This window comes from Caretta caretta, chromosome 4 (genome assembly GCF_965140235.1).
Source record: "Caretta caretta isolate rCarCar2 chromosome 4, rCarCar1.hap1, whole genome shotgun sequence".
Lineage (NCBI taxonomy): Eukaryota > Metazoa > Chordata > Testudines > Cheloniidae > Caretta > Caretta caretta.
Window position 1 is genome coordinate 40,746,728 of NC_134209.1, and position 23,808 is coordinate 40,770,535.

Below are 23,808 nucleotides of genomic sequence, written 5' to 3' on the forward strand. Positions count from 1 at the left end.
ACTTCATCCTCTTAACTGAAGACATGGGAGCATCTCTCCTGGGCACTGGATCTAATTCATTTACTGGTGCCAACCTCCCTGTGATAGCATCCCTTCAATGAATTTGAGCCTAGTTTGCTCACTGATGCTTTGGAAGTGCCCTGGAAACTTTGGGCTATGACTCGCAATTTGGATCTCTGTCAAACGGCTTTGACATCCTTCACAAACTTTGCCATTCATAAAATGATAGAAATGAGAAGGGAACTGAGGGCTGGATCAGAGATTTATAAATAATACTATCTAGCACTTATAGAACACCTTTCATCAGTAAATCTCAAAGCAGGGCAGTATCATTACCGCCATTTTACTGATGGGAAAACTGAGCCACAAAAAGAGAGACTTTCCCAAGTTCAGCCAGCAGCAGAGCTGAGAATAGAAGACAGGCATCTCACATCCCTGTTTAGTGCACCATTTACTAGGTCACACTTATTCACCTACTATGTACCTGTGATTACTTCAATTGTAAAGGCAAATGTCATAATCAGATATGCAAATGGTCAGTAATGCTTCTAATTGATCTTCTGTGCATGCGGTTATCCAGTTTGCACATATAACTATGGTAGCAGCTTGTCCAAACTATGCAAACACACTCACAATTCAGCACACAGTTTTAAAATGCTACCCTAAAATTACTTGCCCAAGGCCACAGAATTATTAAATCTCAGTGCCACAATAGGCCGCAGAACTTTCTAGTTTCCAGTCCTGTGCTCTGGCTGTGAGACCACATTTTTTTCTGAAAAGTCACATTGTCCAATTCATTATGTCCTAAAATAAGCAGAAGATGTTCCTAACCACTACAACAGTGTATGCATAGATACTGCTTTTTCTGTAGGATTCACAAGAAGCCATATATTTAATCATTTGCATTTCTCACAACTGCAAGGATCAATTGATTAGAAGAAAAAGATGGATCAAAAGATAGGCCTAAAGAAAGGCGGAACAAACAACTTTTGAGCTAAGTAAATTTCAGGACCTAGTAAAGTTGGGTGTCCTTTTTAAAAAAAAAAAAATGCCCTGTTTGAAAAATATTCATGACAATTTTTTTTATAAGTTCAGGCTAGAACTTTAAGCCCAAACTGTAAAAGTTTAATGAGGAGGGATTGTTTTCTTTAAAAATAACTTTTCCGAGACCTCCAGCATTCCTGCTGAGTTTAACATGCTCTTTAACTCTGCAAGCACTGCTGCCATCAGACAAAAGAAACAAGCAGGTCTGGCATCCTTCACAACAATTACTGATGTACTGTACAGAGGTCACTTTTCCCACAAATATGTGGCATATGTTTTAGTCTCTTGTTTTTCAGGAATCAGCATCTGGAAGCTAGGAATGAATGCAAATACATTGCATCATGATTTCAATTTTAATTTTCAAGTCTAGGAACTGGCTACCAGTTGTGACTTTGTTTTGTTTTTCCTTCCTATCTAGTTAGGTTTTCAAAAGGTCAACCATCACCATGGTATCTGAGCATTTTAATTGAAGCATTTTCCCCATTTTATAAACGGAGATAGGTCCAGGCACATGGGTCAGATTTTCTGATTGTGTAAATCCATTGAAGTCAATGGAACTACTCCAGGAGAGAATTTTGGCTCTATGTGCCTCCTATTAGGCTGCTAATAGAAGTCAGGAGATTTGCATTGTAAAGCAAGCTGCACTTGACAGCTGCATGTGTAATGGACAGCAGTAGATCTGAAAGCCAAAAGATAGCTGCTATCAATATGTGACAGGGGCACTGGGTCAGCCAGGAGGCCTGCAGCTAAGGTAGTTTAGAACAGCAGAACTGAGCAGAGGATACTGTTGTAAGTGTGGGTTACATTTTGTGGAGAAAGAAAGTGCTGCTGTTTCATCAGAAGTGCTGATCCTGGCTTTATCAAGTCTGTGAGGAACTTGATTATAACAGACTGTTGTTACAGCAGTAAATTATCTTTTACACACACACACACAAATAAAAAAAAGAGCAAAAGCAGTTAACCACACCTATAAGAGGAAGCATTTTAAGAATGCACCCATTTAGTGCAACTAACTTTGGGAGTCATGTCTGCCTTGTCTTTTGCTTTTCTTTTGCCCTAACTGCATAGACAGAAAAATAAATCCAAATTCGTTATACAGAACCTGCTGTTTTCTTTGTAAACCTCAAGTTATCCATGTTTGCAGTGGCTTGCTAGTGTGGAGAAAAAGAGGGGGTGTGTTCTCCTTTTTTAAATCAACAAATGTCATGGTGGAAGTAAGGGGTGGGAGAGTTGGCAAGAAAGGCCAGGCTTGTTTCCAAGCTGGGTGCAAGCCAGAGAAGATTTCAGGCTGACAAGAACCACCTGTTACAACAGAGAAGGATGTAGAAGGAGGTGGGGAGAGATTTCAAAGATGAAATGAAAAAGGGGTGACCTTAAGGATCACTTTACCAAACACAATGCAAACACCAAAGAACAATGCAGATAGAAATGCCTGAAGAAGAGCTCTGTGTAAGCTCAAAAGCTTGCCTCTCTCACCAACAGAAGTTGGTCCAACAAAAGATATTACCTCACCCATCTTGCCTCCCTAATTTAAACATGTAAATGTTGTATCTTCATTAGGCAAACTGAGGAGATACAAAAGATATAGGCCTAGAGCCTCAGCTGGTATAAAATCAGCTTAGCTCCATTGAATTCAATGCAGTGACACCAGTGTTCACCAGCTAGCCTGTAGCCTGTCAGATAGTTCTCTTCTTTATATCATTTGTCTCATAAAGATAACAGGAAGGGGGAAATCTCTTTGTTTTATTAAATGTGTAGAATTTAAACAGCTTGAAATACTGGTGAAAGCCTGGTAGATGCTAGGCAACTGCAGCCTGAAGCGAAAGGACAAAAACTGCTGGCAAACAAAATAAAAAACTTCTTATCTTCAGATAAACTAGTCTGCAGAGAGCCTCATTCTGATATCACAAACATCAGTTTAAACTGTGTGAAACTCGACTGAAGTTAATTATCTCACACCACTATAAAATCAGTGTGAGAGGAGAATTGGGTCCAGGCTTTGAAAACAAGAAGATCTCACTGTACAGAAAATTTTCTTTTCATACCACACAGAACTAAGAATTCCTAGCTTTTTCTTTTCTTTTCTTTTTTTCTGGTTCTGGTTTTAAAAAAGAACTTTTAAAATGAGACTGACATACTGTTCTGACATTGTTTAAACAAACCATTTCAGTATGATTACTATCATCATCATACTGCTTGGAAGCCCCAGTCATGGACCAGGGTCCCATGGTGCTAGGTGCTGTATAAACACAGAACAAAAATGGTGATACATTGGACCACGTCCCTCCTTGTTATTAAGAAGAAATCTTTCTTCATTATTCTTTTCTTTTTTCTTCTTTTTTTAAGTAAGGGAAACCTTTCACTACATAGATTTTCACATTGCAGAAATGTTTTTAAAAATCCGTCAAAGTACCAAGCAATGAGCTCGTGGCAAGGGCTGGCTTTCAACAGATCACAGTGAGGTAACTGCTCTGCTACATATGAAACCCTGACCCAGAATCACGTTGTCTATGAATGATTTGGCACCAGGTTCCCCATGAACATGTGGTGCACTATGGGTGAGAGGCAACCCCCTTCTGTGCGTGTTCCGGTCCCCAGAGAACATGCAATAAAATGGTTTGTGATGTAATAATTTATTGCCAAAATAACCTCTAAATTGCTCTTCACTGAAATTACTGAGCCAGATCTTCTGTCCTGATACATTTCCTTTGTATTTTTCCATGTTCATAGCCTAGCAGGACAGATAAGGGCTTACTGTCTACCATAGCTGGCTCTAAGCCACCCCTTTCTGTTCTCACCAGTGTAGTAAGCACCTCTGGATATGAGAGGGCTTGGCCAAGAATACTGCTTCACTCCAGCAATCCTTAGGGACCATCATTAGCCAGGATGGGTTAGAGCAACCCTGAGGCCCCAAGATAAAGGGTGCAAAGGTGGCTTTCCTTTCCTTTCCTTTGAGTCCTGCACTGGATATTGAGTAGCCAACCTGAGGATCTAGATGTCTATTTGAAAGCTGGGCCTCTATAGTATGAACACTAAGGGCCTGACTGCAATCATCACGTACAAATATAAGTAACTACTCACATGGAGTCCAAGTTTTGTTTGTGGCATGAGCTCAGTGGGATTGTTCATGTGAGTAAAGTTGCTTACACACATATGTGTTTGCAGGATTGAGCCCTGAAGTAATCAATGACTTACTATTTAAAAAATAAAATACTCAAGGGCCAAATTCCATTTTTGATTACTCAGATAGAAGCCCATTGATGTAAGTGGGATTGCACAAGTATAACCAAAAGCAGAATTTGGCTCCAAGACTCAAGCTGTCAGTGCACATGGAATCATTTCCTCTAGCAAAGAAAAATAAAGTTATTGTTTTAGAGTGCTATAGTGAGTCTCAGTCACAAAACAACCAAAGTCACTTGTGTAACCCAGTTACACATTTTAGAGATGCGTGAAAGTGGCTGTTTATCTAGCCCATGTTGCTGGATGTCTAGTGTTCTCTGTTTTTTAATTATCTCCAGATCCATTGCTTCAGCACATGGACTGAAATGCTGAGAACACAGGATGTTTTGTTGAAGAGGCTAGGTACCATATTATCCATTATTATGGTCATAAAATGTTTAAGGAGAAAGTCAGAGAAAGAAGTTAAAGTTCTGTTTTGTGGAAGGTGACTGTTATGCTCTCCCTGCAGCTCACATAGCCAGATAAACAGTAGGTGGGCATTGGATAGTGTGGGGGGGGAAATGATGACTCAATGACTTTTAAAGGTTGAGAACCAACCACATCAACATTCATAAGGCACTTTGACGTCTGTTTTCATCTGGCAATATTTTGGGGGCTGTACAATGGACGAACAGGACTAGGGCAGGGCTGCCCTAAAGACAAGGGCCTGGATAGTTCGCCATGGGGTAGGTTTTTTTTTGGTGGTGGTGGTAGTGTTTAATGTTTTGTTCACTCTGCTGCACTGCAGCTTCACTGTGGCAATGACTGTGGAGAAAGTCCTGTGTCAGCTCCCTTCTGGCACTCAAAAAGGGCACATCACTTGCCCCAGAAAAATTTTCTTCTATTGGCATTCTAGATCAGGCTATATACTCACGCTTTAATTAGGATTATCCCACTTTCACAACTCCTTGCCATCCTCAGCTCAGCTCAGCAAGAGATCCCTCCCCCAAATTTCCACAAGCAATTCTCTTCCAGCACCCATTGGTCACAAGCATGGGCAGAGTGCTTGGTTTTAATAGATAGCAAAAGGTCCCGCCACTTGGGACACAAGGGTGAGGAAATGAAAAGTGTGGAGCATGAGCGTGTACAAATGTGTCCTTGGTGCAGTTTGGAAGTGAATCAGCTACAAATTGCATAGCCGGCTCGGGTTAAAGGGAGGAGGAGGCTGGGAGAGAGGGGGACTCGTAGGGCAGGGGCCCAATAAAAAGGTCCGGAGGGCCATGGGTGCAGGCCAGGCAGGGAACACCCTCCCACAGATCCACTAAACAAAAGCCAGAGAGGCAGACGGTAAGGCTGCCCTCACCTCCTGGAGTACACGCTGGTGAGTATGAGGGGTGTAGTGCCCCATCCACCAACCAAGTGCCAGGAGGTCTCTGATTCTGGTGGCTCCTGCCAGGGACGAACCTATGGCGCACCGAGGGGGACTCCACCACCTGCACACCAAGCAGAGGGTTGTGTGGCAGGGGCTCTATGAGGATATCTACCCCCTCGGTGACCACCAGGGAGCTGATCGCTGAGACCAGCTTCCAGGTCTGGAGGAGGTCCTGGTAGAAGACCAGCAGCTTGGAGAGGTATCATGGAAAACCGTTTGGATGAAGTAAAAGAGAGCTGCTGGTTATATTGGAGCCCTTGGAGGGGGCAGAGGAAGGCATATGCCAACATGCTTCACGTTGGACCACCTGTACTGTAAAGTAGTCTCTGCAGGGCCTGGACACGGAAGACATGGACCTGACTGTGAAGGCAGCCCAGGCTCTGTCCTTCCTCGTCCAGGGGAAGACTCAGTGTTCAGAGTATACAGCTGGCCTGACTGCACTCAGCCTTGATGCACCCCCTCGCCTGAAGCTGACAGGTTTGGTCAGGGTCCAGTTGAGCTTGACCAGACACTCCACGGAAGCATATAGCACCTGTAGAAAACCCACAAATTGGGGTGTGAAGCCAAATGCCCACAGAGTGCCCAGGAGATATCCGTGGTTCACTCTTCTCCTTGTCCAAGGACAGGAAGGCAAATGACAGACAATCCCTATTACCGAGGTCCCGGACCAGATAAAGGTTATCAAAGATGGTACAGCCTAGGACAGTGTAGGTCTGGTCATAGTGAACCCCTCCACCAGCATGGATCCCAGCGCTGCAAGATGGCCTTTGCTACGACCTTGTAGTCCATACTGAGGAGTGAGATTGGACACCATTTCCTAAGGCCACGGAGGTCTCCCTTGTTTGGTAGCAAGGCAAGCACAGCTCGCCCATATGACAGGGGAAGCACTCCTCTCCCTAAGGATTCGGTCACCATGCCCGGTGACTTATTAGTTGATGAACATTAGAAGAACTGTTGGCTGAGGGAGGTTAGCCCCCGGCTGGCTCCCCCACACCCAAGGACCCGCTCTCTTCCCCCCGCCGGAGCCCCCCTCCCCGTGGCTGCCAGCTCCCTCATCCTATGAGCCCAGAGCAGGCAGGCGGTCCCCACTGGTCCCCCCCAAAGCACAGGGTAAGCAGCCCCAGAGCTTCCAGCTCCCCCGCCTAGAGCGCTGGGCAGTGCAGCCCCACCCCAGGGCCCAGGGCCTCCCAGTGCTGGGCGGCCCCAGACACCCCAAGTCCCGGCCACCCTAGCCCTAGACCCAGCCCCAGCACACTGCTTCCCTGAAGAGGAGCAGTTGCCTGGGCTGGGGCCAAGGGGAAAAGGCAAGCAGGGCTTCGGGGAGGAGCGGGGGCAGGGCCATGCCAGGCTGTTTGGGGAGGCACAGCCTTCCCCAGCCTATACGATAAGCCACCCATGTTACTGGGCATGAGATGCAGCACTGCTGAGAACGTGACCAGAGTGAGAGCCAAGCTGGTCCTGTTTTCCTGAGCTGACCATTGGGAATCTGTACCAGAGCACCCTGTAGGCATCGGCGTCGGTCGGATCCAGGGAGAAAAGGCTGGTGTAGAAGGCCCTGGCTCTTCCATGCATCTCCACTGGATCCAGGAGAGGGGTGTGGTCCTCTACCAAAAAGCAGGTGACATGCTTCTTAGCCCCTCTCTTTTTCTCTAGGGCATAAAAGAAGCGGGAGCCGCAATCCATCTCCCGAAGGAGACAGATGCAGGATTGAACAAAAGCACCCCAAGCCCAATGGTCCTCAAGAGCCCGGAGCTCCTCCTGCTTCTCCTGGCATGCTCCGCAGAGGGATAGATTTCCAGGGCTGACAGCCAGACGCCTCTCCATCTCTAAGACCTCCTGCTACAGCTGCTCTATAACCACATCCCTCTGCAAGCTGGCCCCCGGGCTGTAGTCACGACAGAAGAACCGGGAGCGGATCTTCCCCACATCCCGCCAGGACTGTGCCAAGGGAAAGGCACACCTCTGCCCTCACCAGGCCAGCCAGAACTCCTGGAAGGATGTGGCACAGCCCACGTCCTCCAGCAAGCTGTTATTAAAATGCCAGTAGGCCAGCCCCGGCTTCTCCATGGTGAGAGAGGCTGTCACAGTCACGAAATGGTGGTCTGAAAATGGGGATGGCTGGATGCTGTGGGGATGGCTGGATGCTGTGGAGTTGGCCTGCAAAAGGTGGAAATGAGATAAATAAATGCTGTCCAACAAGGAGTAGTGCGACCAATCAACCTCCACCCGGATATCAGTGAAGGTGGATTCAACATCCAGGTGGTGGTCACACCAGGAGTTCACCAGGGAGTGATGGTCAACAATTTCCCTGAGGATGTCTGCAGTGGCCAGGCAATGGGCTTGGTGGCCTCACGTGGGGTGCCGTCTGCGGCCAGGCAGGTGGAGGAGACCTGGGGCACCCCACAGGCAACAGTGGGGGCAGCAGCCTGGGAAAGGGGAGAGAGAGGGTAGGACAGGGCAGCACGATAAAATCATTGTCCAAACTCAGGCCCACTGGCAGATGGTCATCCTCCCCATGGGTGACTGGGATCAGACCCAGCGCCTCAATCTCCTCAGAGATGGAGCTAAAGTCCCCATCCTCTGCCACAGAGTCCACCCTGTCAGCAACCGAGGCAACATCTACCGTGGCACCGATGGGGGGCACAGATGACAAAGGGGTGGGGGGCTCACTTTGAGGACTCCTCAGGGAAGGACTCTGACAGGATGGCGTTACTGCCATGGTCTGATCAGCTGGCTCCACCCACTGGGCTCGCTCACGGGGCATGGCTGAAGGCTCAGCGGCGGCGGCACCCTTCATGGTCTTACGGGGGGCCTCCTCCCCTTCCATACCAAGTGGGAGGTGCTGAGCCTGCACTTCCCACTTGTCGCACTTCCCTTGGACAAGCGCCCCGCTCCCCAATGTGGTAGTGGAGGTTTGACCAGTGTGGATGGGTCCAGGGGGCAAAGTCTGGGAGGCAAGGGCGGGACAACAAGGGGAAGGGGAATCTCCCCCAGGGGCGGGCCCTCTCCCGAGCATGGTGACAGCTCTGCTGCCTTCTCTTCCACAGGCCCTACCCAACTATGCACAGTGGTGGTGGGCCCAACTGCTCATCTGAGTGCAATAGGGGGGCTATCGCCGGGGCCCGAGTGGAAGCGGCAATGGGCGAAGGAGGAGGAGGGGTGGTTAAGGAGATCAGGCAGTCAGGGTTGCAGGCGGTAATGGGGCCGGTGCCCTCCCAGATCTTGGGGGTCCCCAGAACCCCTCCATGGTGGGCTCCAGACGTGCCCCGTTGCCTGGCAGAGGAAACCTCGGGCTCCCCTGAGGAATAATATACCAGGTACTGGGCCCCCTGATGGGGCACCAGGAAGGATCCCTCGAGTTCCTCTCAGTCACACACCGCTGGCGGCAGCTGGATTTGCACCTGCTGGCGGAATGAGAGAATGTGGAGGAGGGCGGGATCCTTGCAACCCAACGGGAGAGGGCTGATGACAGATAAAGACTTCCCCAAGGTAGAGAGGACGGGCAATAGGGCAGCACTAAGGGGTGAAAACCACCCAGATGCTTAGGTCCTTCAGGGGCTCAAGAGGAACACAGATGCCCTCCATCGCAAGGCCCTTCTCCACAGCCTCCTGGGCAGTGCCTTCCAATGACAGGAAGAAGACAACCTTCCTGTACATCTTGGAAGTTGCCACAATGGCCGTGGGCCCCACCACCCACGCCAATGTCCACATGTAGGTCTCCACGTGGGACAAGGCGGACATCCGGAGGCAACAGACACCATGCTGCCTGGTCAGGGTGGGAAAAGGGCCCCGGCCACCAGAGATGGAACTAGGGGAGGTGGCAGGTGCAGATGACAGGGCGGTGGGCGGAAGGACTGGCCACCTCGGCGTACACTCTGGGGGTTGGGGGTTAGGTGCCCCCAGAGCTGGTGGAGGGAATAGCAGGGGGAAGGGAAGCCGTGGCCGATAGCAGGGCCGTGGTGGGGGAAGCGGTCCCTGCCATGGGGGGCTTCACCTTCCAGGCAGGGCTCTTGCCTTTCTTCTTCCCCTGGCCCTTTCTTCTGGCTGAGGAGCTCCCTTGAGTGTGGTAGAGGTGGAAGCCATGGCAGCAGTGGAGTCCCTACCCGTGACCGCTGTTGCTGTTTCCTGGTGGGGGCTCTGGCAATGGCCCAGCCGCGGCAGTCAAAGTAGTAGCCACAGGGATGGATGGGGGAGTAAGCTGGGGCGGCCACCTCCTGTCATCCAGGGAGAAGGGACAGGAGCAGGAGCTAACACCGGAGATGGGGGAGCAGCTAAGCACTCCTCCCACCTAGGCTGCAGGCAGTGGAGGAGGGTGACAACTGGGGGGGGGGTGTCATAAGGGTGCCAAATAAGGCATGGGGAGCAGGGCGCGATCCCTAGCACAGGGCAGGAGTGCCGGCTCCTCCGGCTGCACTGGGTTGGAAAGGGACTGTCAATGCACAGGGGAATCAACAACAACAAAAAACACACACGCACACCCATAAGGCAAACCATCCAGGCCCTTCTCTTTTTGGATTCCACTCCATAGCTTTAGGGCAGCCCTGTCCTGCCCTGCTCGTCCATGTACAGCCCCCAAAACATTGCCAGGCTTTGTGTGGGAAGCCTCAGGAGGGATTTATAGCGCCCGAGCGAGCCCGGAGGTGTAGTGCCGCAGCAGCACCCACGGCGCGGTGGAGCCAGTTCACATGCGAGTCACGCCCGCTGCCGGGAGCCGGAGAACAGCCACACTGGGGCTTCACCAAGTGATGAGAACAGACGTCAAAGGGGCCTTATGAATATTGATGTGGAGGCTCGGGTTGCTTTCGTAAAGGAGCAGAAGGAAGCAAGATGGCTGCCCTTTAGGATTTGTTAGCAAGGGGAGCAGGCTGCATTTGCTGGATTGCTGCAAGGCTGAGGGACATAAAGAGGTCAGAGCGGTTATCTTAATGCCACGAAACTCTCCCTTTCCTTCAGCGGGGCTTGGCTAGCGTGCTGCTGGGGGCTGGGATGCCGGGCTCCGCTGCCTGATCTACAAGTAGAAAGAGGGGAACGAAATTTTTTTCTGAAGCTTCTCCAACATGGCTGACAAATATAGTTTTAAAAATGTTTAAAAACTAGTGAGCTGGTGGCTTTCCTCCGGTGGGTTGGGCTGCTGCTCTCACCCCAAACTTTGCTTTTCAGCTCCTCTCAGCATCTCGGGCTGGCTGGTGTATTTATTTATTTTTGTAATGCAGGGAAGTGTGCTCATCATTTTTTTTTAAAAGACTTCATGATTCTTATGAACAGTTGTTGCTGTTGTCCCACTTTCCTCCCTTTTGGTGGGTTTCCTTCTTTTCCTGCGCCGTGTCTGTCACTGTATTTTATTGTGTTCTTTAAAGAGCCCCAAGAGGTGTTTTAAAACTGCGGTGGATGCCTGTTTTCTTTTTCCACTTCAGGAGGATTTTTCCGATTGAATGTGATAGCTGGTGGGATTTTCTGCATCTAGCTTTCATTTATTGTTGGTTTATTGAATGCAAAAGGGGTGCCTGGTGCTATGGGGAAGAACGGGGGGAGGAGGAGAGGAATAGTTTCTTTGGACAAAAAAAACGTCTTTTCTTTCTGATAAAGATAGATCCGGTGCCCACAGCCTGGGCGTTCTGGCTAGTTTGGGGAAATATCTGTGAGAGAATTTGTACGTGGAAAGTGTGTTTTCTGGCTTTGTGCTTCTCATGAATCAGCTTTCATTTGGTTTGCTGGTGAGTGACAGACAGACACAAAGGCAGGCGCAGTCAAAGGGGGAGAAGGTGGTGGTGGGGGAGAAGAGGATTGTGGAGTTTGAGGACTACAAGGTCAGGGGCGCTGAAGGAAATAAAACCCAATCCTAGAGGAGAAAGAGAGAAATGGAGAAGAGATTTGTAACAAGGCCTTCCTTTTTCTTTATGATTTTTGTCATCCTTGTTAAATCCTGTGATCTAGGCAACTTACACAATGTGACTAAGAAAAAATGCTTTCTACTGTACATTAGATTAAAAATGTCTTTAGCCAGGTAAGGCATGCACCTACAGTCTGATAGGAAAAAATCCAAAACATATGATTTTCAGATCTGACATCACTGTATCCTGATGTTGTGTTTTTATTAGCATTAAACCATTCTTCCAGCTGTTGCAGTCATTTTCATACCCTTGGTAAAAATGAGGCTTTTTTGTTTGCTCTTTGATTCTTGGAAATTCAGCTAGTCCTTGTTCTGCTTAGCTGTTTTCCTTTTCAAAGTGTGAAGTGGGGGAGAAAAGTGATGTGGTATAGTAGGCTTCCACTGAAATGTTTCAACCAAAGGTCTCATTATGAGATTTTTTTCCATGATGGAGAGTATGCAAATGAACACTGTGATAGAACTACATGATAAGCAACTGAGAAAAGGAACAGTGAATAGCAGTGTGGTTGTATAATTTATCTTTAAAACCAGAAATGTAGGAATTTCAGAATTGAGGAGTCATTAGCCTCAGTAAAAGCAGGTAAGTGGGTGTTTTTTACTGGCTAATGAGGCCATTATATTTGCATTATAATGGCAGGTTGACTTACTGCAGTGGAAGGGATAACATGTATATTCATTTGTGTATTTGCATGTGTATTCCATGATGACACTTGTATTGGAGGCTGTGAATTGCAAAATAGGGCATGTTTGTAAAAGAAATTCAGCAGAGAGGTGTTAACTGTCAAGAGTCATGAATAAGTTTCAGTTAGAAGGTGATGTGGATTATCAAAAGGTGAAGAAACCCACACCACAAAGCATACACAACCTTTTTAAATTGCACCCCAAAAACTATTTGTTGAACATTTCACTTGTAAATCATTCTTCTACTTATCTTTTGAGGAGTTAGGCAAATTTGCTTTAAACATTGAGTGTCCATCAGATGAGCTGCTTTTGCAGATTAAAGGAACACTTTACTCATGTCTCCAGAAGATAAGCACAGTTCATTGGCCAGTCCTTATGGCTGCTTATAATGATGATTTTATTTTTTTAGTGGGTATTTCCCCATCTTACATAACACATTCCACCCAATAAACAAACAAACAGGTTACAACCCATTTAGTTGTTTATACATTACTATTTGTAAATCACATTGTATGTATAACCCATCTAATGTCATAAAGAAACACTTCCTTTCAGCTCTTCATTTCTCAGACTTGTAATATTTTAATGTGTTCTCTTCTCTCCTTGAAAGCTTTCTACCCCGTTGTGGATCATTTCCCTTCACTTCTCTATTACTAAAGTATCTAATTTTCAAAGGATTGAACAAAATTAAACATTTAATATCCATAGAGTCTTGATAAATCTGAGTTGAGACAGTTGGATTTATTCCTACTCCGTCAAGCAAATAAAGCTTTTCCCATTATTTTGTGTAGTCCACTATATACGCATAAGCTACATACAGGTACTATTTATGTGTATCATACAGTTTATGCTGTTGTTTGCACTGTTGCTTTCCTGTAGAACAAGTAAAAGGTAAGAATTTGGAGCCAAATAGTTCTCCAATGGGCAATACATTGACACACTTCCTTAGTTGCTCAGGAAAAATTGGTTAGTCTCTAAGGTGCCACAAGTACTTTTCTTTTTGCGAATACAGACTAACACGGCTGCTACTCTGAAACCAGGAAATATAGTGTAGTACCAAAGAAATCCTGTCAGAGAAATCCATACAAAAGTTTAAATCCAGCAGCTAGGCTGGGGGAAATTTAGTGACTAGTTTGTTGAATTAGTTCTCTATTTTCTTGTTCTTTGTTGTATGTGAACAATCTTTCAGTGGAAAACAATTTGGTTGGAGAAGAGTTCCTCAGAATTAGCTCAATGGTTCCAAGGACCTCTGAGATTAGTTGTGTGTGTTTCCCATTTTAGAAGCTTTCACATACTGAACTAACCATTAATAAATATTGGCAAGAAGAGGTGGGAGGGAAGGGAGGCATTTTTGTTACGTAGATTAATAAATCTGCCAAATTGTTGTTAGTAGTAAGATTTTTGAACTAGGACTTTGGCATTTTATTGGTTCTTGGCCAAGAGCCAGGGGAACTGATATTGTTTTGATATAGTGCGCATGGTCCTAGACTTTGGCATGTCAACATTGTTTAAAGAACAAGGAACGTGTGCCTTCTGAGGCACTGTTATGACAGACAGATTTCCAAGATCTCTCGTTGTCACTGGTACTGCATTAGGTAACAGAAATAGGTAGCCATAAATGTCTGGTTTCAGTGTGATGACTCAGGGCACTTTCAGAATTACTCTCCTACCTGCAGAGCTGGAATTTTTAGCTGCCACAACTAGAAGGGGCCATTTTCACTTAATCTGAGCAGTCATCGTAAGACATACTACAGCTCCTTGCACTCCTGGGACTTATCCCCCTACCTGATCATTTACAAATATTAGTGACATCTAAGTGGTCCTAAAAACAAAGCATGTTTCAAAATAAACGTGCTCAGATTTTCAATGCATGTTTTACTGGTAGTGCTAACATTACCAAAACGTTCTGGGAGCTATGAGGAAAGTTTCATGTTTGATTTCTTCTAAATTATTTTTGTTTAAAAGGCAGTGCAGTGGTTTTCTAATAGAGTGCCTAAATAGTCACTTTAAATAATTTGTTCAGTTAAACGCTAAGTGGTATACTTTTTTGTTTTTCCAAAAGCAAAGAGGATCTCTCATTAAAACACGTATTTTTTCAAGCTGAAACTTTGGATGAGCTCAAATTCTGGCTTATCAAACTAACCCTCTTCCGCTCTTATTTGACTGCCACACAGTAGCTTTAAGTGTGGTAGTACAGTAAAGCCAGCAGCAGCGAAACTTCTTGCAAGCCAGATTTACAATTGGAACCCACAAGTGGTAGAATAAAGGTGCCAAGTTTCAAGTAAAGTTGGTGGTTATCTTGGAAACTGTGCTGCAGAACACAACCACAAGCGATTTCGCCAAATAGTATACAGTATTTACGTAGTCCAGCTCTCCAATTTGTTGTCAAGGCACTCTGCCAGCGATCAGTGTTGTGACATCATTTAGAAAGGCTGTGTGCTTGATCCGCTGATTCTGAGATGGAGTGGGATGTACTATGATTCAAAAGGGAAAGGGAAATAAAAGACTGTAGTCTGAACCAGAGATAAAGCATATGACTGCATCATGGCTGTCAGCCAAATAGGAATTATGTGCATCAATCATTTTCAGCATTATTCTGATCCTGAACTCAGCAAACACCCATCTATCCATTTAACTTGCTTCTGGAAGAAATGTCCTTTTATATACTGAATGTTTGGTGAGAACTGAACAAACTATTGTGGCTTGATTTAGTATGTTTTTCAGATTATCAGTGAGTGCATATTTAACTTGCCCAGTATACTGCACACACATAGAACTAGAAAGTACCACGAGTAATGGTCTTCTCAGTGCCCATGTGGATGGAGATGGGGTAAGAGATTGGATATCAGAAAAATGACTTTAAGTCAGTTACCATAGTCCCAGGGAATTGCTCAATGCATACAGACATCTGAGGTCAAGTAATGAGAATATGAACTTGAAATATCAACTGGGCTAATCCCAAGGGTAATCAATGACCCGCTGACTGGAAATAAAGGGTTGTTCAGTTTCAAAAGATTAGACATGTGTCCTGTGGTGCGAGGGTAGGCAAGTGAAGGAGGGGAGAGGAAATAAAAGTTTCTTAAAGTTTTGATTTGTTTCAAGACCTTCCAAATAACCTGAACTCAGTTTTTAAAGGTGGAAGAGAAGAGATGCTTAGTTTGGCTCACATTTTAAAAAACTGCACTGATTTAAAAGACGAAGAAAACCTAACCAATCACTCGTAATGAAAAATTTTAAACTTTAAACTGGTAAAATGCACTTAAGTGTGATGCTTTAAAGTCCCCTTTAACATACAATTCTTTAACATAGACTTGGCTCTTAAGAGGCAACATCTAGATTTGTTCCTTTCAAAGTCTGGCACATACTTCTTTCCATGCATTTTCCAAAAACTTATCAATCAAGCAAACTTCAGGGCCTTTTTGAAAAGTGTTCTAGAGGGATGTGAATTCGGAGTTAAAGATTCAGATGCTGTGTTGTAGCGGTTTGTGGCAAGGCCCAATCCTGCCCACCTTCCCTAATGCGATAGTTTTTACTCATGCCAGAAGTCCCAGCAAAGTCCAGACACGAGTAATGGTTTGCAGGATTGGGCCTTCAGCTTGATCTTACATATAAAGAAAAATGATTTCATTTCCATTGCCGTGTGCAATGTAGCAGGCCTGTCATATGCTCAGGTTTAGCAGGAAATTAAAATTAAGTACCTTAAACGGTATTTCAAAGTTTTCAGAAGTGTATTAGTATGTGCTTTAAGAAGGCACCTCCATATACTGATACCGTAGAAATGTAATGCATGGAAGGTGTATTTACTTTGTAGACCTTGGTTTAAGAGCAAAGCGATGAGTAAAATTTCCATGATGAGATATAAATCAATGCTTTCCCAGTTCTCAACTGCAGTGTCTTACACCTCTACTTACTGGAAAATCGTTCTGGATTTTTACTATCAAAGCATATTTTGCACATTAGGGCAGTGAGTACAGCACTTCGGGTTTGGGTGGGCACTTCAAAGGTGCCTAGCTAAAAGAGTGAGCTAGTGAGGCTGAGTTTACAAAAAGTCTACTGTGCATGGGAAGAGTATTCTGTGCTCTTCTTGTGTGAGGTAAAAAAAAAAAGTGAGGAGATGAGTGTGTTAGATAACTTTACAAAGTGGTACTTGTGGCACCTTAGAGACTGAGCTGTAGCTCACGAAAGCTCATGCTCAAATAAATTGGTTAGTCTCTAAGGTGCCACAAGTACTCCTTTTCTTTTTGCGAATACAGACTAACACGGCTGTTCCTCTGAAACCTTTACAAAGTGGGCTTTAATAAGGAGCTCAACAAGACAGTTTTCCCACACATGCAGGTCAGCCATCTTCAAGTTTTCTAAATAACTAAGTTGATGTAATCTAATTGTAAGAAAAAGTATCTTTCTTGTATAATATCACTACTAAGCTTGCATCATTGTAGAAACTAGCATGAGACTTTGAAAACTTGTGCTTCACCAGAGAAACATCCCAGAGGACTCTTCAAGTTTAAACATGAATTTTTCATTGGCATGTAAGAGTAGGATAATTACCGCAACCTTGCCTATGTATTCTTTACTGTGCACATGAAACACACTATACTTACTATTACATTTTGGTTCTTAAGATTAAAATGACTTGTCCCCTTATAATGCTTAAGAACTCAGAGTTCTGTCCGTCTTCCAAATGAGGCATGAGACACCATAAGTAGAATAATGGATACTGATTTGGCTTCAGTGCAGTAACACTGATGCAACGACTTACCAGGTGGGTACATGTTTAAGATCAGGATGACGACTCTCCATGCGGTTGCATGCACATGGTTATAGTGTTTACAAACACTATCCCAGAATTCCTAGTAACTGCCTTGGCATAGTCAGTGAGTACAGACCAGAGGGAACGTCCTTGCTCCTCACAGGGAAATAATGATTGTGAACTTTGGGATCTCGGGGGGGTGGAGGGGGAATGCAATAGGTTGGTTTTGGCTGAACTTTCTGCATTTTCTTTTACATTAGAGACTTTGTCAAATAATGCTTCCTGCCCCCTTGTCCTGATGGCATTCATGCTTTACAAGCACACTTGCTTGGGGTTGACTGATATTTAGATTCAAGAGGGTTTGTTGTAAAGGTGTTTGTTGTAAAGGTGTTTGATTTGAGGCTACCTTTTTCCCCCTCTTCTTTGAAGATTCCATCACCAAAAGCTTTCACCACAAGCTGCTTTTAACAATACAGTGATCCCACAGTAAATTATATTTTCTTCCTTAATTTGGAATGACTCATTGCCTCTGAATACTGGAACAATCCCATCTTTACCGAACAAAAATGAAATCCTCAATCATACCAACTTTATAAATAAAATCAGTTTTTTGGAAGGAGTTATTACTTAATGAGACATGTTGACACACACACAGGCGTTATTGTTGCGAAAGCAAATACCACTGTAAGGCAAGTTTCAGTTCTCAATAAAGCATAAGAAGCTCTGTAGACATCTCCCTGTTTGCTCAACCAAAGGAACAATGCCCTCAATCTGTGTCAAATGAGATGGTCATTATTTTGTTGATTTGCCAGGCTGGTTACCGGAAGAGCAGATGAAAATAAATCTGTTGGAAGCACCCCAACTGATAATTTAGTTCATACTTCATTGTGAATTTGACAAAAAGTTGCCAAACAGGTTATGGTATAAGGAAGAGTAGAGAGAGGCCTTTTGGCTACACCATGCATATTGTTAGACCTTTTTGGCTGAGGTTCCCAAAGTATTATTCATCCTGAAAACATTACCTCCAGCTTAAAGCAGGGTTTTAGTCTTTGCTGTTTGATAAAATTCTAAAGCCCTTACAACCACTTTCCACAGGCAAGTACTTGGGGAGCGGCAATGCATATCACATGCTTTGGGAAATGAATCCGGGGTACGTGCTTATTTTCTTGTGGACAGGAAAGCAATTGATGCTTGAACCTACAGCAGGATCCTTCTGCATATTTTGATTTCATCCAGATGAGTCTGGGTATTGCTATCATAAAACAGACTCTGTATAATAATCCATGTGCCGTGTTATATGCATTTCTGCTGCTATTTAGTGACATGTCCTCATTTGTTTCATGTTGCTTCCATCTTGCATTAATTTAATTACAGTGGTTGTGCTTTACCATTGCATACCGACAGGTTCTTTTTGATCTATCATTTTCATTTCCTTGGTGCAGTTGTCTAGTAGTATAGCATCCAACTTCTGGTTCTATTTCATTCAGACTCTTCACAATGTATGAAGAGGGACTTGTCTTGTTTTCTTTTTGGAGTTTTTTCCTTGAGCCAAGATTAGTTTCACAGCAGCTGAGTATAAAAGTAAGGAAGACAGGAGTAAAGGTTATGGAGAAGGGAAGATGTTAGAAAATGGCTCTTCTGAGACTACATTGCCTTTTTATTCTTCCTCTTGGTCCATCGGTGCAGAGAGAGGCAAAAAAAAGAGTACACCGTGTTAATACTGGGCCTGATCTTGATATTAGAGGGCATTGCCCTTGACTTTAAGGCCTTATCCAGTTCCATTATTACTGGTGTTCTTTCTCTAGTTAGCACTAGAGGTAGCGACTACTCCTGGATCACACCCCACTTTCTTGCTCCTGCTACCTTTTTTTTTTTTTTTAAATCTTTGTTTAATCTGTGTGTTCTTTCGGTACCCTTTCATTTTTGTTTGAAGTCTCATACTTTGAAGTTATACCATTTTTATACTTGCCAGAGCACACACCACTCTTTCAGCTGTTATAGATTCATAGATATTTAGGCCAGAAGGGACCATTATGATCATCTAGTCTGACCTCCTGCACAATGCAGGCCACAGAATTTCACCCACCACTCCTAAAAAAGACCTCACATCTATATCTGTGCTATTGAAGTCCCCAAATTGTAGTTTGAAGACCTCAAGGAGCAGAGAATCCTCCAGCAAGTGACCCGTGCCCCATGCTACAGAGGAAGGCGAAAAACCTCCAGGGCCTTCCAATCTGCCCTGGAGGAAAATTCCTTCCCGACCCCAAATATGGCGATCAGCTAAACCCTGAGCATATGGGCAAGATTCATCAGCCAGATACTACAGAAAATTCCTTCCCGGGTAACTTGGATCTTACCCCATCTAAAAACCCATCACAGGCCATTGGGCCTATTTACCATGAATATTTAATTACCAAAACCATGTTATCCCATCATACCATCTCCTCCATAAACTTATCGAGTTTAATCTTAAAGCAAGATAGATCTTTTGTCCCCACTACTTCCCTCGGAAGGCTATTCCAAAACTTCACTCCTCTGATGGTTAGAAACCTTCGTCTAATTTCTAATCTAAATTTCCTAGTGGCCAGTTTATATCCATTTGTTCTTGTGTCCACATTGGTACTGAGTTTAAATAATTCCTCTCCCTCTCTGGTATTTATCCCTCTGATATATTTATAGAGAGCAATCATATCTCCCCTCAACCTTCTTTTAGTTAGGCTAAACAAGCCAAGCTCCCTGAGTCTCCTTTCATAAGACAAGTTTTCCATTCCTCGGATCATCCTAGTAGCCCTTCTCTGTACCTGTTCCAGTTTGAATTCATCCTTCTTAAACATGGGAGACCAGAACTGCACACAGTATTCCAGGTGAGGTCTCACCAGTGCCTTATATAATGGTACTAAAACCTCCTTATCCCTACTGGAAATACCTCTCCTGATGCATCCCAAGATGACATTAGCTTTTTTCACAGCCATATCACATTGGCAGCTCATAGTCATCCTATGATCAACCAATACTCCAAGGTCCTTTTCCTCCTCCGTTACTTCTAGTTGATGCGTCCCTAGCTTATAACTAAAATTCTTGTTATTAATCCCTAAATGCATGACCTTACACTTCTCACTATTAAATTTCATCCTATTCCTATTACTCCAGTTTACAAGGTCATCCAGATCCTCCTGTAGGGTATCCCTGTCCTTCTCTAAATTAGCAATACCTCCCAGCTTTGTATCATCTGCAAACTTTATTAGCACATTCCCACTTTTTGTGCCCAGGTCAGTAATAAAAAGATTAAATAAGATTGGTCCCAAAACCGATCCTTGAGGAACTCCACTGGTAACCTCCCTCCAACTTGACAGTTCACCTTTCAGTAGGACCCGTTGTAGTCTCCCCTTTAACCAATTCCCTATCCACCTTTCAATTTTCCTATTGATGCCCATCTTATCCAATTTAACTAATAATTCCCCATGTGGCACAGTATCAAACGCCTTACTAAAATCTAAGTAAATTAGATCCACTGCGTTTCCTTTATCTAAAAAATCTGTTACTCTCTCAAAGAAGGAGATCAGGTTGGTTTGGCACGATCTACCTTTTGTAAAACCATGTTGTAATTTGTCCCATTTACCATTGACTTCAATGTCCTTAACTACCTTCTCCTTCAAAATTTTTTCCAAGACCTTGCATACTACAGATGTCAAACTAACAGGCCTATAATTACTTGGATCACTTTTTTTCCCTTTCTTAAAAATAGGAACTATGTTAGCAATTCTCCAATCATACGGTACAACCCCTGAGTTTACAGATTCATTAAAAATTCTTGCTAATGGGCTTGCAATTTCTTGTGCCAATTCTTTTAATATTCTTGGATGAAGATTATCTGGGCCCCCCGATTTAGTCCCATTAAGCTGTTTGAGTTTCGCTTCTACCTCAGATATGGTGATGTCTACCTCCATATCCTCATTCCCATTTATCATGCTACCATTATCCCTAAGATCCTCTTTAGTCTTATTAAAGACTGAGGCAAAGTATTTGTTTAGATATTGGGCCATGCCTAGATTATCCTTGACCTCCACTCCATCCTCAGTTTTTAGCGGTCCCACTTCTTCTTTCTTTGTTTTCTTCCTATTTATATGACTATAGAACCTTTTACTATTAGTTTTAATTCCCTTTGCAAGGTCCAACTCTACTTGACTTTTAGCCTGTCTCACTTTATCCCTACATATTCTGACCTCAATAAGGTAGCTTTCCTTACTGATCCCTCCCTTCTTCCACTCCCTATATGCTTTCTGCTTTTTCTTAATTACCTCTCTAAGATGCTTGCTCATCCAGCTTGGTCTACAACTCCTGCCTATGAATTTTTTCCCCTTTCTTGGGATGCAGGCTTCCGATAGCTTCTGCAGCTTTAATTTAAAATAATCCCAGGCCTCCTCTACCTCCTCTACCTTACCTTTATGTAAGCAAAAATAAAAGAATGACTGCATATTTCTTCTTGTGTAAAAATTGCTTTACTTCCCTTTGTGTGGCAACGACTACTGTGAGGAAAATGTTCTGTTGTTGCACTAAAACCAGAAGTTGCTCCCCCACCCCCGAAAGTCACAGAATTGTGACAGCCTGGAAGTTTTAAAATACATGCAGAATTTAGAGCAAACGCACTGCCACTCTTGAAACGGAACCTGCAAAAGATAAAAATAAATTGGACTTTGCCTTTCCCTTGGTCCTTATTAGTATATTAAAGAAGACCTGAAAAATGTTGCTTTAAATTAACTAAGTTTTTTGTTTTGTTTTTTCTTGCGTTTTTTAAAAACATCAGAAATTCAGATCTTTTCTGTCCAGAAAGCTAATGGAGTTATTGAAATGACAACATCATGAAAGTCAAGAAAGTGAAAGCTGAGTAATTGAGAGGGAAAGGGATTATAAATTAGGCTGTTTTTAACACCTATTTAACTTGTATGACTAAGACATTTTGGGAAAAGGAAGTCTTTGTTAAATGTTCAGCACTCTGCCCATTAAGTTGATGTGTGCAACTTCCTCTGAGACTTCCAGGAGGTCAGCCACCAAAAATAGGAAAGATCAGACTTGCATTTCTCCTCTTTAGGAATATCAATGAGAGTGAATAAAATAAAACTCTTTGCAGGCCACCATACATCCTTAAAAAGTTTTAAAAAAAAAAAGTTGTGCCCTTCTTATTTGCATATCACCTTGGTCATAGTAAGGAAGATTTTGGAGGGGGGGAGGGAATGAGAAAGAAGAGCAAATCATCAACAGCCCCAGTGATGCCCATATAATGGGAAGGGACACCTTCAACTTAACCACACTTCTTTCTGAATCTTGTCTGCCTGTTATTGCTACAAGTCACATCTGAGAACTGTAACTGAAAGAGATTAGAGGAAAAAAGTGTATTTTTGTATTTGACAGCACTCTTTGGCAGTTCTGCTGTCTCCTCTGTATAGTCAGGCTGTGATCCTGAAAATTACTCTGTGCTCACAAACCATGCTGCTTACATAGAACCCCATTGGCTTCAGAGAGGCTCCACAGGGACAAAAGAGCCTGTACGCACACAGCAACTTGGAGAATTGAGGCATTATTTAGTCAGCTTCTTACATTCTTCAGAAATGGGGGCAGGGTGGGAGAAAAAAATGTTATTTTGTTTTTGGTTAAAAAAGGGGGGAAATGTAGCTGTTAAACCATAAAAAATGGGCAGAAGGACTCAGGGGCAGGTGTAGTAGCTGAAACTACTTGTAATACTCCTAAAAATTTGACTAGATTTCAGGTTAATGATTTCCCTTTAAAAATAAACCCTGTAGCTAATGGGGATTGGGAAGAAACTTTCCCTGTGGACAGGTTGGTCTATAACTATCTACTACAATTGTTTTTCAGATTTTTTTTTTAACCTCCCTCTGGAGCATCTGGTATGGAATACTAAACAGTCAGACACCAGATATTGGACTAGATGGATCACTGGTTTAATTTGGTAGTGGCAGTCCTGATGTTCTTAAATAGAAGCAGAATGGATAGTGAATGACTATTATTTGTATTCTAGTAGCACCTTGGGCTCCGATCAAGACCAGGGTCCCCTTGTGCCCAGAGCCTTACAAACATAAAATAAGGCAGCCCCTGTCCCACTTACTGCAGCAAAGTAGATTGTCAAAAAGTAAGACAGTGACAGTGAAAAATGATAAGAGTAGAAGTAGCTTGCTTTCAGAACTCAACAACAGAAGCATTGCTACAGGGGGAGACTCAGACAATCCCTTTCTTGAATAATTTTCAAAACAAACTAAAATTACTTGATGTTTGTAATACAGAAGGCATAGAAATCCCAACCAACATTACAAAAGAAAGTTTCTGCCTTAAAATGCTAACATTATGAATCGACAAGACAGACAAAAGGTGGGAGGAAGAGATACAATTTATAGGCAATGGTTGGGACCCAAGGTACAGATATATTAAGGCGCTGATGCAAAGCAGCATTGAAGCCAGTGGGAGTCTTTCCATTCACTTCAGTAATCTTTGGATCAAACCCTAAATGGCTTACCCAAGAACACACAGGAAGTTTGTGGCAGAGGTGGAACAGAACCCTGAGTCCCAGAGCCTTAACCCTCTTTCCTGTCCAAGCAGACTTTAACAGATAACTGGCTGCTCTTACTGAGATAACAGAAGTAGCAATGTTAGGAAATGGAAACTAGAAGCAGAAGCAAATGGCTTTTCACTTATTTCTAAGGCAAATTTTTATTCGTGTTTTCTGTCCATGAACGAGTACAACCTCCTTTGGTGGAGTTGTTCTGTGGTTTTAAGCTGGCACCACTCAAACAAAATGATGCAAGTTGTATTTTAATATAGTTTTTCATTTGGAGGAGGGGT

General features: G+C 43.9%; 1 protein-coding gene across 2 annotated transcripts in view; it reads left to right on the forward strand.

Annotated features, from left to right (window-relative positions):
• Window positions 1-10,237: 10,237 nt before the first annotated feature.
• The window catches only part of TET2 (tet methylcytosine dioxygenase 2), an 85,395-nt gene continuing 71,824 nt past the window's right edge, over window positions 10,238-23,808 (forward strand). For both annotated transcript variants that reach the window (XM_048846668.2, XM_048846670.2), the window contains exon 1: window positions 10,238-10,542. The gene's annotated coding sequence lies outside the window, so the exon portion shown is untranslated. The remainder of the gene's footprint in view (window positions 10,543-23,808) is intronic.